The sequence below is a fragment of the Callorhinus ursinus genome, unplaced genomic scaffold (genome assembly GCF_003265705.2).
Source record: "Callorhinus ursinus isolate GAN/ISIS: 27379988/994484 unplaced genomic scaffold, GSC_fseal_2.0 scaffold7, whole genome shotgun sequence".
NCBI lineage: Eukaryota > Metazoa > Chordata > Mammalia > Carnivora > Otariidae > Callorhinus > Callorhinus ursinus.
This window is the reverse complement of record NW_027397069.1, coordinates 12,016,766-12,027,882: the sequence shown is the minus strand read 5'-3', so window position 1 is coordinate 12,027,882 and position 11,117 is coordinate 12,016,766. Positions and strand designations below refer to the sequence as shown.

The 11,117-nt window shown below is 39.8% G+C and overlaps 1 protein-coding gene and 1 pseudogene across 2 annotated transcripts in view; one reads left to right on the top strand and one right to left on the bottom strand.

Moving 5' to 3' along the window:
- GPC6 (glypican 6) overlaps positions 1-11,117 on the top strand; it is a 1,079,188-nt gene that overhangs the window by 151,426 nt on the left and 916,645 nt on the right. The window lies entirely within an intron of this gene.
- LOC112826593 (large ribosomal subunit protein uL13 pseudogene) lies at positions 3,735-4,410 on the bottom strand (annotated as a pseudogene).

The following is an 11,117-nucleotide window of genomic DNA, read 5'->3' as shown; positions in this document are numbered from 1 at the left end:
CCTTCCTTCCTTCCTTCCTTCCTTCCTTCCTTCCTTCCTTCCTTCTTGTGTTTCTTCTTTCCTGTTCCCTTCTTCCTTCCTCTCTTTCTTTTCTCCTTCTACCACTCAACACACTTTATTCACTGAGTACCAACAAAGCTTGGTGTTAGGTACTTGCTAATATACACACACACACACACACACACACACACACACACACACACACACACAGAGGACCTTATTTTTATAGCATTTTATAGTCCATCGAGGATACAAAGTGTTAAAGAAATAATCATAGAAACAACTGCAAATTGTGATAATGGCCTGAGATCAAAAATAAAGTTTGGACAGAAACAAGGATTAATACTGATCTGGAAAGTTGAAGACTGAAGGATGGGTCCCTGTTTGATATGGTTGGAATTAAGTCAGAGGTGGGGGAAGGTGAGGACTGTAAAGGCCCTTGGGGTGGGAAGAGGTTGATTTCTGGTGGTAATTCAAAGAACACCCCCATACACAGCTCACCCTCCTCCCTGTTTTTCTTAAATAGCATTTCAGCATCATAAATTGGAATTCTTTCTTTTCTTTGTTGCCTCTTCGCACAGAATTTAAGCACTGTGAGGGCAGGGATGTTTATCTATGTAGTGTTTGTGTGTTTTATATTTTCATTGCTATATCTCTGGTATCTGGAATAGCACCTGACACATAGTAGGTGCCCAATATTGTTAAAATCCAGTGGGACTAGACCACTGTGAGTACAATGAGCAAGAGAGAGCAGGGAACATTGTCGTTGGAGAAGAGGGTGGAGTCTGGGTTACATGGGGTTGTTTTAGGTCATGCTCTGGATTTAGGATTTTATCCAAAGTGCAGTAGACAACATCTCATGAAATGTGGAATGTGACAAATTTACCATCATCTCTCTTTTTTTTCTAATGGAGAATTAACACAGTTTCTTCTCTTATTAACTCAACTACTGTGATGTTGCACCAAAATATATATGTATTGTTTCAAACACTAGCATCTGCTCTCTTAACACAATGTATTTAGAAAACCAGAGAGAGGGTGTTAGAAAGGTTTTACCGGGAATCTCAACCCATGCTGAAAGAGCTGCAGAGAAGTCAACTTCTGAGGAACATTTTTGCTTCTTCTTCAATGAATGGTAGTGTGTATAGTGTGTGTGTGTGTGTGTGTGTGTGTGTGTGTGTGTGTGTGTGTGTTTAAGGAAAGGCATTCCATTGTAAGCTTTTACCAAACCTTGGCTAGTTTATTGTGTGTTGATATTTTAAATGATTATCTGTATTTAGTTATTTATTTATATGCCTTATATATCACTTGGGTTAATACCCATTAACAAGAAACAACTAATCATATAAAGTAGGCTTTGTCCTTATTTTGCACGTGAATAAATTCACAGTGAGGCAGTGGGAAGGAAACCAGTATCTGAGTGTCTACTATGAATCTGGCACTTTACGGATTTATCTCATTTAATCCTCACAAAGCCCTTTGAGAAAAGGGGGCATGATGAATCCAAGATAGGTTAAGGAAGAACTCCAGTGTCACGGGACAAGTTAAAAGAAGAGTCTGGGTGGTCTTTGCCATTATATTTTACAGCTCCTAGGGAATTTCTAACAACTTGCTAGGATAGCAGTGCTAATAAGGAGTGCAAGTATGTATGAAACCTGAGCCATTTCTGCTGTTTTTCACTCTAAGATAGTACATCAGTTATTGCTTCTAATTAATTCTGCAAGTGCTGAGCCCACTTCATCAGGGCAGGGGCAGTGCAAGTGAGAGAGCCCTCAAAGTAGACCTCAAGTGTGCTGAATGCTTCAGTCCCAGATGCATGGCGTGACCTTTCACCTTCTTGTTCTTACAGCGTCATCTCTTACTCTGTATGTAAAAGGAGGGTCCTGGATGAGGTGTTGTCTGGGGCCCCTTTTATCGCCAATATTTAATGACATTTAAAGTTAACTGCAGGGGCGCCTGGGTGGCTCAGTTGTTAAGCGTCTCCCTTCGGCTCGGGTCATGATCTCAGGGTCCTGGGATCGAGCCCCGCATTGAGCCCCACATCAAGCCCCACATCGAGCTCCCTGCTCAGCGGGGAGCCTGCTTCTCCCTCTCCCACTCCCCCTGCTTGTGTTCCCTCTCTCCGTGTGTCTCGCTCTCTATCAAATAAATAAATAAAACCTTAAAAAATAATAAAAAATAAAGTTAACTGCATTTGATGCACAAAATATACTGAGTCTGGAAAAAGTTGGAGAAACTGGAGTGGCCCGCTCGGTCAGAATTCAGACTCATGTTCTTAACGCTAGGCTCCACTCCAGCCATCATGGGGCTTGATTTCCTCTTGGAAAGCTCTCCAAATCCAGAAGGCTTTCTCGGATACTTGTCAATTAACAGCCTTAAAATGCATGTAAAATGAACTTTTCTCTATCTATTTGCTCCTGTTGATCTTTTTCAGGGGTTAGTACTTCACACAAAGTTTGCTCTGGGAGAAGTAAATCTAAGCTTAATTATTCGACTTATTTTTCCAACATAATAGAAATAAATCAAGAACTTGGTTACTTCGTACCCCTGGCTTCCCCAGTGATTTGGTTGGGCTCTGGAAATTGTGTACTTACAAATATACCTGTCTTAAAAAAAGGAATAATGTTGAGATAATGTTTCTTAAAGGCATTTGTAGCCTTTTTTTTAATCAGCTTAATCATGCTAATTGTTCTTTCTCTGTCTCTAAAGCCTGTTGTTTCATGAACTATTTAGTTAACTTGAGCTTTTTGGTCGAAAACAAATGTATGTTTAAAAAATTTCCCTTTTTGTTAAATAGACTTTTATCTTAATATAGCTTTCTTACTGGAAATTTTAATACATAATAGTTTTTGTCTCCATAGAATCATCTAGATATTATAAAGTTGTCATATTTTCCTGGGCGATGGCTCAGATTTCTCCTATGAGCTAAGAGACAGAATTATTTCCTCATAGCTCAAATGACAACCTTGTGGCATTAGAAGATCTCCATTTAGACTTCTCGGCCCCTTTACAACAATTAAACTTTATTTTGTTTTTTAATGTTATTAACCTCAACAGATATTAAAAAATGCACACACAATGAAAACTTGAGTTATAAGATTTGATATCTTTTGAGGGTGAATTGGAAGTGCAGTTGGTCTAAGAGGAAAAAGCAAACAACCCAAAATTTAGTTACCAAGAAGAACCCAAAGGTAAGGAAGACTGAAGGCAAGGCACAGGCCTCAGCAAACTCTTGACTTAGGCTTTGACCCTTTAAATGGTGCCATCAGAAAAAGTGTTATTCTTCCCATTTCTCTAATTCCCCACAGTAGTGGAAGGGGGGTTATTCCACTTAATTTTGCAAAATTAAATTACATTAGAAGAGGCTTATTTAAAATAGAGATAAGCATCTTATTATCTTTTGCGTAGAAAGGCAGATTTTTAGTAGACTGTTCACTTGTTTAATTGGCTTCTTTAGTCATATTTTTTAATCAGCCTTGTATGCTGGGGGCATATATGTGATCACGATGATAGTTAATCATTTTCAGGAAAAATTTCAAGAGGTACTGAATTCTTTCATCAGATAATCTTTCTGAGGGAGGTAATCACATTCCTCTTTCCTATAAAACTTTTTTTTAATATGATAACAGAACTGGGATCAGAATTTATTAGGTTGGTGGGATCCGATAATTGTGATTACTGATTAATTCATTAATTTTTGTTAACAGTAACCTTTCTGGTGGTCTTGGTTTCTTTTTTTTTTTTTTTTTTTTTGAGGAATAAACAGTCAATTTTATTGGGCTCAGACCAGGAGTCCATGGGTCTTGAGGACCTCTGTGTATTTATCGATTTTCTTCTCCACATTCTTTTCGGCCTGTTTCCGTAGCCTCATGAGCTGCTTCTTCTTCCGGTAATGGGTTTTGGCCTTCTCCTTTCTCTTCTCCAGGGTGGCTGTTACTGCCTGGTACTTCCAACCAACCTCCTGAGCCAGGCGCCCCAGGTAGGCAAACTTCCGTGTAGGCTTCAGGCGCACCACCTTGAGGGCAGCAGGAACCACCATCCGTTTTTTCTTGTCGTAGGGCGGCGGGATCCCGTCAAACACCTTGAGGCGCTCCAGGGCAGCCTGGCCTCGCTTGGTCTTGTGTGGCAGCATGCCTCGCACTGTCCGCCAAAAGATGCGGCTGGGTGCTCGGAAGTGGTAGGGGCCACGGGATGGGTTGGTGTTCATGCGCTTGCGGAGGAAGGCCAGGTACTTCAACTTGTTTCTGTAGAAATTGCCAGAAATGTTGATGCCCTCACAGCGCACGACTACAACCTTCCGGCCCAGAAGCACCTGTTTGGCCATGATGGCCGCCAGGCGGCCCAGGAGATGGCCTCGGCCATCAAGCACCAGGACCTGCCCCTCCGCCATCTTCGGCAGCCGCCTGAGAAAGGAGCTGGTGGTCTTGGTTTCTTGAAAAAAAATTCTATCACAGAAGATATAAAGCTCATTCTGGTTAATCACCTCACTTATCAAATATCAAAGAGGAGACTAGCAATATAAATACTAAATATGGGGAATTTTTAATGAAATATCAATACTAATATCAAAATTATAAATATAATTTTGTATATAATTTTATATAAATATAAAATATCAAAATTAATAAAGACTGAGAGAAGCCAGTTCTTCTACTTGAATTCAGTGTGATTTTTTTTTCTTTTATCAATAGAATTTGTTTTTGTTTAGAGCCAAAGGAGTTCCCAGGACAACTGGCTTTTGAAATAAAGCAGCAAATGTGCTAAAAAAGAAAGCTATCCAAAAATGCATATCATTCTTTACTGTGTCCTAGCCCATTCCCTCCTTTGACTTGTTCTCACCTTGGGTTCTGTCTGTACTAATTCCAAGCCCCTTTTCTTCATAAATCCATTGAGTGTCTCTATCTCCTGGCATATACCGTTTTAGTTGGAGGAGCTGAGGCATTTCACTGGGGGAGCAAAGGTATTGAGTCGAGACACCATCAGGGTGAACACACGGTATGGGGATCAAACATGGATCTAGCTATAGTCCAGCAGTTGTTTTGAAGAAATTGCAGTACCAGAGTTTGCCACTAGCTTGCTATGGTGTTAGACAAATCCTTTCACAACTGGGGCCATTGGTTCTTTCATCTTCATAATGAAGGGTTTGGACCAATATTATCTAATGCTTTTTTTTTTTTCTAATATTCTTTCTAAACAGAACAATCTCAGTTTCTACTTAATCCTTTTCTTTTTGTCATCTTGTCTGTGAACACTGGGGGGGGTTCCCCTGAATGGAACTGAGAGGGCCAATTTTGTTCTAGCCTTGAGTCTTATCACTGAAAGACACCTTAATCTTGCTAAAACACTTTTGCTTAATAGGTGAGTAAACCGATGACTGGTAGAATTAAAGGAGATAGTGACCAGGGTTAAAAACTAGAGGCATGTTGTATAAATTCTCTACTGCTATGAAACAAACTATCCCCAAACTTAGTGCCTCTTGAAACATTACAAATTGGGACGCCTGGGTGGCTCAGTCAGTTAGGTGTCTGCCTTTGGCTCGGGTCATGATCCCAGGGTCCTGGGATCGAGTCCCGTGTCAGGCTCCTTGCTCAGCAGGGGGAGCCTGCTTCTCCCTCTGCCTGCCACTTCCCCTGTTTGTGCTCTCGCTCTGACAAATAAAAAAAAACAAAAAAAAAAAGAGAAGAGACATAAAAATGTATTGTTTCCTGCAATGCTGTTGGGTTGGTTTTCTTTCTTTTTTTAAGATTTTTTAAAAAGTGTATTTATTTATTTAAGTAATATCCAACGTGGAGCTCAAACTCACAACCCTGAGATCAAGAATCACATGCTCCTCTGACTGAGCCAGCCAGGCGCCACTGGGCTGGTTTTCTTAAGAGCAGGTTCAGAACAGAGTTCTAAGAAGGTGAAATTTAGGTTCTGGAGTTTGCATGGTGTCACAGCTCCTATATCCTACTGATCGTAGTAAGTCCAAGGACAGCCCACATTCAAAGGTTGGGGAAATAAGAACCCGTTTCTTGGTGGGTGGAGTGGCAAAGAATTTGTGGCCTTATTTAATTTACCACACATAGACTATTACTCCTTCCTCCAAAACCCTTGCCCCATGATTGGTTAAGGCACTTTTTTGGCCAAGTCATTATGCAGCCTTAAAATCCTTTTTAACACAGTGCTCCAGGCAACCACCACAAATCAATCAGAACTGCCACAAGAAATGAAATTTATCTGTCATCTGGACTCTGTAGTGCGTTGTTGATGGAGCCCTTAATGGAAAATTCAGAATTCTTGGCTCTCAGTTTAAGTTCTTTTCTTTCCCCATCACTCTTTCTCCTCCCTTCTGGTAAGTTCTTTAACATTCTCCAGGTTATGTTAGAAAAGTCACTTATTTCTATCACTAAAGTTTCTAAAAATAGACATCCTTGAGATTTGTAACAATATCATCATGGATTATGTGTTTTCTTGGTAGATTATGACATAAACCCTAAGTTTAAGTGTTATCAATTTGGATGCTGCCGTAACCAATGATAAAACTTGGATCAATCCACATGATCACATTTGGATCAATAATGTAACAGTGAAATATTATGGGGGTCTTGATGTGATGCAGTGAGGATATAACATCTCCCATGTAGCATTCTCATGGAAGCTAATGATTAAGAGACAATCAGATAGGGGCTCCTGGAAGGCTCAGTCGGTTAGGCATCTGCCTTCAGCTCAGGTCATGATCATGATCCCAGGATCCTGGGATCCAGCCCCGTGTCAGGCTCCCTGCTCAGTGGGGAGTCGGCTTCTCCCTCTCCCGCTGCCCCTCCCCCTGCTCCTGCTCTCTCTCATGCACGCTCTCTCTCTTTCTCAAATAAATAAGTAAAATCTTTGAAAAAAAAGAGAGACAATCAGACAAATATAGAACATAAGATATTTCACAAAGGAGCTAATCTGAAATCTTAAAACGCTGTGAATTTCATGAAAGACACACATATACATATATGTATATGACTAAAAAAATTAGCAAAATGCAGTTCATGATTCTGTATTGAATTTTGGATTTTAAAGTTATAAAGTACCTTACTGGGACAATTGGGGACTATATATTAGGTAGTATTATTGTATTAATGTTAAATATTTTATATGTGATAGATACTTTGGCAGTTATGGAGGGGAATGTCCTTATTCCTAGAGGAAAAAAGAGATGTATTTAGAAGGAAAGAGTCAAGATATTTGTTAACTTATTTTCAAATGGATCAGCAAAAAATGAACATAATATATATACACATATATATATACATGTATGTGCACAGTGTATGTGTATATATACAAATACGTGTATATTTTCATTTAACACTAGAAAGAAAAAGAGAAAGCATTAGCAAATCTAAGTGATAGGTCTATACATCTTCATTATACTTTTAATTATTTTGAAGGTTAGGGGCACCTGGGTGGCTCAGTCATTCGAGTGACCTTCTTTTGGTTTCAGCTCAGGTCATGATCTCATGGGTGTTAAGATCAAGCTCAGCATTGGGCTCAACGCGGAGTCTGCTTGCAGATTCTCTCCCTCTGCCCCTCCACCCATGCTCACTCCTGCACTGGCTCTCTCTCTCTCAAATAAATAAATCTTTAAGTTTTTTGAAGGTTAGACAAATTTCAAATTAAAAAGTTGGGGAAGGGGCGCCTGGGTGGCTCAGATGGTTGGGCGTCTGCCTTCGGCTCAGGTCATGATCCCAGAGTCCTGGGATCGAGTCCCGCATCGGGCTCCCTGCTCCTTGGGAGCCTGCTTCTCCCTCTGCTTCTCTCTCTCTCTCTCTCCCTCTGTCTCTCATGAATAAACAAATAAAATCTTTAAAAAAAAAAAAAAGTTGGGGAAAAAGTTACCAACTTGTATTTTGTGGTTGAGACCATGCCTGACTTTAAGCTATTATGATAAAGTATCCAATGCCAGATATGTGATTAATTTCTAAGGAATTCAATTGCAGAATGCTGCATTTCTAAAAAGGCACATTTTCTTTACTTATAGACATACACAAGGAGAAAAATCTCAAGTACAGGCATTTGTTTGAATATGGTAACTGATAGAAAAGTTGACCAAGTAGAAAACTATAATATGTCATAATAAAAGATGTTGAGATTTGCCTCTATGTTATGTGGGCATTATGGGTCACAAAGTTAAATATTATGCCAGAAGCTCTTGATGACAAGGGTTTCATTTCTTTCTGCTCAGATTCTGTGGATGACTTTGAGCAAGTCATTTTAACTTGTGTGGAGATGGGTCCGCCTATAAAATGGGGAAACTAATTCTGGTTTACATCATAGAGCTTGTGTAAGGATTAAGCATCTTACGGCAAAGTTTGGTAAACAGCTTTTCCCATCCAAATGTTCAGCCTTGGAAACACTGAGAGGATTGTCATGCTGAGGAGCTAAGGTAATGTTTATTGATTCTGCCCTTGTTTAGAGATTGTTCTTATAGGATCCTGTACAAGGTTTTATCCCTTATAAGTTATAATACTAAGAAAAATCTACTTGTATTTTGACAAATCTGTTTTCCTGCACAACTCTTAATTTTCTTCTGAAACAAGATTGGATTTGGAGGAGATTTAGTTAGAAAAGGTAACCCTGACTTTGTCATCTGTGAAAGGAATGTGGCAACTCTATGTGCTCTCGAAATGTAGGTGGTTGAGAGCATGTGAAATAATTAGCTGCCCTAACCTGTGTTTCATAATTGATAAAAATACAGCCCTTTTGAAAGAAGGCTGAGTTTTCTGGGGACTCAGAGTAGAAAAGGTGAGCCATGATCTGGGTGTAACAGGATTGGGAAGGCATTGGGCAGATGAAGGAGACCTGGGAAAAGTCCTGAATGTGCATTCATTACGTGCACAGACCTATGCAGGAACAACTCTCGGGTGCTGATACTAGGGAGATATAATGGAGGAAACTGATCCACCCTGTTGGCTAGGTGCATTGAAAGGATTGCAAAACTCATTGGTGTTAACCTGTGGTAGGCAGCAAGGAGACCCCAGTGGTTGCTGAATAGAGGATTGACGGGGTGATTACATTGGAAACTAAGTAATGCATGGTAGCATTATGTAGGAAAAGACCAGCAAGGAACTTTCCCTTGGGAATTGTGGATGGAGATGAGTGTTCAGCTCTGAAATACAGGTTCTAGCCAAGTGCCATTAGGAGAGAGTGTGAGAGGAGGAAGTTTCCACAGAATGAGGAGGTAACAAGAGCTGTGCTTGATTAGTGATGTCTGCTGAGGGCAAGGGTGGGACCATAAAAGTGCATATGGTCATGTATTTGCCATTCCTTAACTAGAGAGAAGTAAACCCAAAATTCCAACCTATGTGATGAGAAAAAGAACTGGGAACTGGTTTGGGAGAAAGTTGATGGTCTAGTTTCAGTCACACTTCAATTTGTGGACAGCACATTAAGTACATTTGGGGTTACTGTCGCTGGTTCTTGCCATTTGCTTTGATATACTTACTAGAGAGAGAGAGGAGGTCAGAGTAGAAAGAGTGTAGGAGATAGAACTCCTATGGAGGTCAAATGAATAAATATGCTTTATTAAGCTGCCTATTTATACACACATGCCTTTTCTCATGATGATTACCCAGTTCCATGCACCCTAGTTAATTCAGGTGGCATTTTGGTATATAGGCACCATGCAAGACTGTCAGCAAGAGGGCAGGTGTGCTTCTCCACTCATGGACAAAGAATTCTTATTCAGCCTAAAGTAATCTTTTAGGAACCATAAGCAATAGTCATTGAAACCTAATAGTAATAACAGCGAGGAAACAGTATTTAATTTCAAGATGATGCCTTTGGAAGTTGTGCCTGGAATTGAGTTGTGGTTCCATCTTTAGCTTATAGAATCACATTTCCTCCTTCTGGGGCTTGATTTCCACAGATGAGAAAGGAAAGGTGTTGTCTGAACTTGGGATGGTGAGGGTGTGCTGCCTCTCTTCTATCCTGCATTCAGACCAAACAGGGCCCTCCTTGTCTTTGCTCCTCAATAAGGAGTGACCGTCATTTTTCACTTGGCACCTGTTGGCATGTGGCCCGATACCTTTTGTTGTCCATAGGATAGTGAATCACAGAAGAAGAAAATAGATAGCAAGAATAGCTATGGTGAACATTTGTTGAGCTTCTACTTTGTGTCAGGTTCTGTAGTAAGCACTTAAGAGTTATATAAATGTAAGTGTTTACAATTAAGAGGGAGGGACAGTTAAGCAGGTGAAATTTCAGGCTCAAACCGGGGAGGTAGAGTATTGATGTTAGTTGGAATAGTTTGAGAAAATGGCCAGCAGTGTGAAGTAAAGAAAAAGTAAGACTCACTTTTCCATTTCCTTGAGCTAGCTCAGTGCCTGGCTTGGTAGAACTTCACCGATTCGTGTTTGATTTGGGAATTAATGACTTGATGAAGAAACAAAGTTGTTTGGCAAGGATTGCCCTTGGCTCATGGATCCAATCTCTTTCTTTATTATTGGATTGAACATCTGCTGAACTGTTAATAACTTTATTGTATAGTGTTTCAGTTGATTCTCTCCACCATGAGCTTTTAATTCCCAAAATAAAGCCCAACTGACAATTTATACATTGTGTTCTTTTAAAAACACAACCATTAACGACAGACTATATACTTTTTTTTTCAACTGCTCTACAAAAAGAGATTTTGGAAAGCACTTCCATCGGTACTCATTTATCATTACTAGAAAATAAAGCCTACATTCATTATCATTCTTCCTTAGAGCTAAGGTTTTGGGTGTACATCAAGTGAAAGATAAGCTGCTGAAACCATTGTAAGGTAATGGCATGATCACAGGTCCTAATAGGAGCATCATGCCTGCATTAGGACTGCCTTGCCTCAAAGGATATGGGCCAGTTATTAAAATAAATTATACATAGTTTCGCCTGTTAATACTTTGAAGAGAAAGTCAGGTGAAGACAGTATTAATGAATTCTGACAGTCGGGATACCAATTTATATTTACAAGTCAATTTTCCTTTTAGTTTCTAGGACTACTGTATAACAAATGGACCTACACAGTATTTTAAGTTAATGGATTTTATTTTTCATCCAAAAGAAGGAAAAAAAAGCCTTGTGGAGTGCTACCCTAGAACTCCAGGACATTC